Raw genomic sequence first — 6,295 nt, 5'->3', positions numbered from 1 at the left:
AAGAAGGAAATTAGATGGGGGGTAGCATGCTTTTGTTTGGCATATCCATGCTGACTGTTATCCTTATTAATTGGTTGTTTAATAATTTGTTCCAGTATCTTTCCAGGTATCAAAGTTAAGCTGACTGGCCTAGAATTCCCCAGGGCCTCTTATGTTCCCTTTTTTAAAGGTAGTATTATGTTTGCCCTTTCACCCTCTGGGACATCATCTGTCCTCCATGAGTTCTCAAAGATAATCACTAACCATAACTTTTGTTCCCTCTGACCATAGGCTTTAAAAGCTCTCTTCCATCAGCTAATTAAACACTATATCAATCACTCAAAAGAATCCGACGAAGTGGGTATTCACCCACGAAAGCTCATGCTCCAAAACATCTGTTAGTCTATAAGGTGCCACAGGACTCTCTGCTGCTCTTTCAAAAGAAATGAAGAGTTAAGGCTGAGCTGAAACTTCTTGTGACTGATAAGGATTTAAGATGGTGGCATTATACTTCTTCTTAGGTCTGAGCTTTTGCCTGTGCATCTTGCACCACTCTGACTTTGTTAAATTAACTGTGGGCTTGACCATGTTCTCCTGAGCACCTGCCATCTACACTGTGGAGTTACGCCATGTGGGCTGTTCAGCACAACATCGTTTTCTTTGCAGTGAATCCCTCCCTGTCCTGTGTGTTAACACTCACCTTACAAAAAGGGTTATGCATGCCTGCTGAAATGTCCCCTAAAAATTGATTTTCAAAATAAAAGTCCTCATTGGACATAAGACTACCTGCTTCATTGAGTTATGCAGCTTAGTCTAACAACGTGTGAAGATTAATGTTGATAAGACACAAATGCCACAAGTGCCCCTGTGAGGAAGGTGAATATTATCATTATTTAAGCTTGCAGAGGGCTCAGGGAGCTGGGGCACAATTTGAATAGAGCCCAAAGAATCCCGACTCCCAGTGTGTGCTCTAACCACTCCCTTTTCATGCGTTATTTAGGTTTTTTTAATTGGGGGAAAGATATTCATCTCTGAGTTTCTCAAGTGCAGAAGCATCGTGAAGACATTCTGGGCTCTAAAACATACTGGCTTATGACTAGCTAGAAAACAGAAGTGCCCATTAAGTTACTTAGTGCTAGCGAACGCTTTGAAACTGCTTTCAAGGTGATGACATCATAATGATGACAACATGGAACAGGACACTAAGCTCATCAAGAAGTCAGGGAGTGCAAATCCAAGAGACTTGCAAAGTCAGTCTCATCTCCTGCCACTCTGTACCCTTGTGCCTGTGCTGCAAAAAGGCTCACTCTGAACAGTGCCTGAAAGAGGAGTGATACAGACTTGGTAGCCATATCAGGAGGGAGAACTTCTCTTTTTTTCAGAATGATTTGAACCTGGAGATGAGTGAACAAGAAATGGACAGAGGATTTCTTGTGTTATGATTATTTTAAATGGAGTTAAGCTTAGTGATGGGAGAGGAAGCCTTGCTCTCTCAGAGCCTTGTGTATCCTCCGAGTTCAGCTTTTGGTTTTTTGCTTTTGTTAGGCCCCAATTCAGTATAGTACCTAAGCAGATGTTTGTGCTTTACTGAATAGGGCTAGCTCAGTGGTTTGAGCATTGGCCTGCTAAACCCAGGGTTGTGAGTTCAATCCTTGAAGGGGCCACTTAGGGATCTAGGGCAAAAATCAGTACTTGATCCTGCTAGTGAAGGCAGGGGGCTGGACTCGATGACCTTTCAAAGTCCCTTCCAGTTCTAGGAGATTGGTATATCTCTTATAAATGCATGCTTAAACCATCTGCTTAAGTCTCATTAAAGTCAATGGAACTTAAACATATGATGACTTGCTTTGCCAAATGGAGGGAGGGCCATTGTTATTCGTCTGAATCCAAGTGAAAGCACTTGGTGCATGAAGTTATAGCTCTGAAATGCATACACAGTTATGGAAATAAGACTGGATTGTTTCTCAAGAACAGGCATAGAGGGTTTTTAGAATTGTAGCTGCACCTCAGCCTTTGTGCTGCTTTTCTCTGAGGATACTGTATTCTAAGTGTAAGCTCTATAGCAGTTACTTATTTACAGGTAAGTGACGAAATGAAGCTGTGATTAGATTCAGTAAGAATTTGAGATTCACTGAACTTACTCTTTAGCTTCTGGTTTCCTTTTATTAAAAGCCACATTAAGAACAAAATTGATGTGCCTCCTACAGTCCAATTTTTTTAATAGTGATTTCCAGAATTCTCTCATGTGATATGCACCTGTTAGTCACCAGTCAGCTTTAACTGAAGATTTCTGATAACACAGAGGATCATAGAGCAATCCTGGACTACCTCACCAGCTAATAGATAACATAACAATGTTGTGAGCCAGTGCTGAAGAACAACATGCACATTCAACTGCTTTATAATCCATGGTTCTCTGGACTGGGACAAAGGTTTACTACTGCTGACACGGGGCAAGAATTACATCAGTCTATACTGGGGTAGGCAACCTAGGGCATGCGTGCCGAAGGCGGCATGCAAGCTGATTTTCAGTGGCACTCACACTGCCCAGGTGATGGCCACTGGTCCGAGGGGGGGGCTCTACATTTTAATTTAATTTTAAAAGAAGCTTCTTAAACATTTTTAAAACCTTATTTACTTTACATATAACAATACTTTAGTTATATTATAGACTTATAGAAAGAGACCTTGTAAAAAAGTTAAAATGTATTACTGGCATGCAAAACCTTAAATTTGAGTGAATAAATGAAGACTTGGCACACCACTTCTGAAAGGTTGCTGACCCCTGGTCTATACATTCTGAGGGACCAGTCCAAGAATGTGCCTGGTATTTGGGAGTCAAAGTCAGAGGAGGCTTTTTCTTTTTTAAATTAAAAGGCTGAACCACCAACAAAAATGATAGGTAATGTGGCCTGCAAACCAATATTGGTTGTAATTGCTTGTGTGAATGTGGCTGAATAGATATTGGCTAGCCTTTTAGAAGATGGTGCCCTTTTCTAGGGTTTGTAACCCACCGTGTGTGACTTTACAAAATTCAGTGGAAAGGTTTGGAGGAGGAGGAGTGTAGTATTCAAACTGAAACACAGGTAAGGGGAATGAAAATGTCCTGTTTAAAAAAAGGGCTGAAATGTTAGTTTATCCTTTCAGCAAGCTTAGTTACTGAACAGCTCTGTGGAAAGGCATTATTGGTAGATTACACTCTTAGCCAAATAGCAGCATGCCTTTATCCATCGGCCAGCTGGCAGCTTTCATTTGTTATAGTGGAAGGTGGACAACTGACAGCTCTGGTGCAGATTAAGGTATTCCCTTCTGTTTTCTGGCCTGTAGAAAATTCCAATTGATATAATGACATTCTGCCTGCCTAAATCCCTACTGCAGTTTCTAGCATCCACAACTCTCACAAACTAAGTGGGGTCAAACTGGGTCAGCACTTGGATAGGAGACCTGTGAGGAATACACCAAATTGGCAATGATGGTACAGCAGAAGGTGCTTTTGGATATTGAATGAGTGGCCCACAGAAAATAGGAGTACTGTGCTATAGGAGGTAGCTATCTGTCTTTCAGACAAAATGTAAAACTGTGGTCCTTCCATAGCACTTTTCAAAAAAATTATCCCGTGTCCTTGTCCTACTCTGGTAATTATATTCTGCTGTCTTAAATTCCTCTTCAGTTCAACCGGACTTTATTCTTCATTTCTTGCCTTAAAACTATTTGAGTGCACTCTGTCATGTTGCACAACAGAGGTAAGTTAAGTGATCTCTGTGTATGTGTTTGTAAGGCACTTTGTGATTCTTCTAAATGTAAGACAGTATGGAAATGTACAATCGTTATCACAAGGAATTCAAATAGTGGAACACTCAGTCGAGTGCTGCTGTTAAACCCACAGCCAGCAAGGCCAGAATGGGCTACTAATCTACATGAATCTCTACAGTGATGGTGCCTTTTCTACCCATACAACAAGCTTGTCTCATAAATCCACCCCTGGAAATAGAAACTCAAGTAAAAAGCACTTTGAGTCTCTCTACAAAGACAAAACCCTTCCACTTTACTTTGTTTCAAAAAGCACCATTTGTTTAGAAATATGCACAATCCTATTCATTTTAAGCCACTAGGTTGTATTGATAAGCCACAATGCATGCAAGAGACTTTGAAAAATAAAAGTTAAAGAAATGTCTTATGGCATTGACTGGAGATCACTCTCTGAAGTGCTCATTTGCTTTGGAGGTTGTAGGCGGTTGGCATATAGAGCATGGTACCCTGTGAGGCTGCCATGCAGATTGGTTGTATGAACACAAAGAATCTATGCCATGAGCAAAGTGACTACCTGAAACCCCAAAATCAAGCTTTGCTATGATCTCCTAAATTGCTTTGGCTTCAAAAGCTTGGGCTGGCAGGCACCTTTTGAATTAATCCATGCCACCTGCTACACGTACCCACTAGAGCTGTGGGCATGTGTGCAGATCCCTAGACTGGAACAAGAGGAGGTGCTGAGGATCAGGATTAATATGCACTGGCAAAGTTGTGTGGTAGAATCTTACACTGCACCTTCCTTCTGCTATGCATGACTCTAACCAGTGCTATTCATCACTCACTTTCATGAGTGCAGTTTCCTCACAAATGTAAAAAGCAGCATGCTATAAAGCCAGTCTGCCCAAAGCACATCTCTGGGCCACACGTGGTCCTGGTGAGTGCCTAACATGTCCCACTGATCTATATTGCACACAGGGCTACAACCCTTTCATGTGGCCCTCTCTGTACTAGCTATGCTGCAACACAGCAGCTGGTATGCAGTGAATGGCTTCTCTTTTCTCCTATTGTTAGTGAGTGAATACAGGCAAAGGCAGGAGATGGGGACAGGGGACCCAGCACCAAACCAGAAAGAGCAGAGTGTTTGCCCCCACAAAGGGATTGTATTTCTCATTGTACCAATCAGCTGAGCAAGCCAGCAGAATTAGCAGCCGAAGGTACAGTACTGTGTGATGCAAGAAGGATTAACTGTTCTGGCTCAACTGCAGCAGCCTAGAGCCTCATTTTATAATAAATTGGCAGCCTCCAAGATGAAATGGTTTGTTTTCCTTTGCATGGTGTCCCAGTGAGGTTGATTATTCAGGGCCTTGAGTGTCTTGGTTTGAATATGTGATCACTAGGTTGCGCTTACAGCCAGGCAATGTGTAAACAACCTTTTTGTATTCTCAGACTGGCCCGCTCCCTCTAACTGGATATGTGTGGCACAAGAGAGGGCCAAATTACATTTCATGTGGAAACCACAGTATTTGACTGTCATGATGTGTGGCTGTTAGTTTAGAATTTACATTTAGTAAGAGTGTGTTTTGCTGCTATGTACTAGCCATAGCAGTTTAACCATTGGCATTTACAAATAAAACTAGGGCAGCTTTAAAGTATGTAAAAATGAAAATATACAAACTCTCCCACCTCAGCCCCAAGGAAGTATTTTCCCCAAAAACTGTGTTTAAATGATTGGATAGCTGACAGAGAAATTTCATGCCAGCTGCTATGAAATGGAACAGCTGGGAAATACATTTATATTATTTTTATAATGTTCTATACACAGGCCAAAAATTCTGCAATATGTATTTTACTCTCTTTTTCGCTAGTTCTTTTGAGAGGGGTGCTGGCCAAGGGTTGGTGGAGTAGATATTTATTTATATATGCAATCCTTGATATTTTATCTTGTATATTTTATTTTATGAGATGAGTGCACAAAGCACAGGAAAGGCATTTAAAATGTTTATAAATAGGAATAAGTGAAATACATATTTTATCTAGTTAAATCAAGGTATTCCTAGTATCTGTATCATCCCCCCTGACATCAGCTGTATTGACAGTCACTGTCTGATCCAGCAGTGCTGTATGCTCACTCATGTGTGCGCGCACGCACGCACATCCTCCTGGCTTTCTGTCTCTCTCAGCTGTGTTTAACCAAGAGTGACACTTACATGAAATCCTGCTGGGGACCAGGGCCTTCCTCCTCATCCTCCAGTTTTCTATGGACCCTTCTCCATGAGCTCTTGCGAACAGCAGCCTGGTGCTATCACAGCACGAGATTAGACAGCAGAACAGATCCTGCATGTCCCTACTCTGTACCCATCATCGCTTCTCTTTAGTCCCCCTTCTCTACTCTCTCCTCCCCTGACCCCTCTAGCCCCCACCCTCTGCCCAGCTGTCCCCCGTTTCCCCTCGCCCCCCTCCCCCCGCTCATGGATACTAAAGGAGACTGGAGGGCAGCGCTGGCTCCGGGAGGGGCAACCCCCACCCTGAAAAAAATGCATCCTTGGGGCCAACCCAAGCAAGGCCG

This window comes from Mauremys mutica, chromosome 2 (genome assembly GCF_020497125.1).
Source record: "Mauremys mutica isolate MM-2020 ecotype Southern chromosome 2, ASM2049712v1, whole genome shotgun sequence".
Lineage (NCBI taxonomy): Eukaryota > Metazoa > Chordata > Testudines > Geoemydidae > Mauremys > Mauremys mutica.
This window is presented reverse-complemented; position numbering follows the sequence as displayed.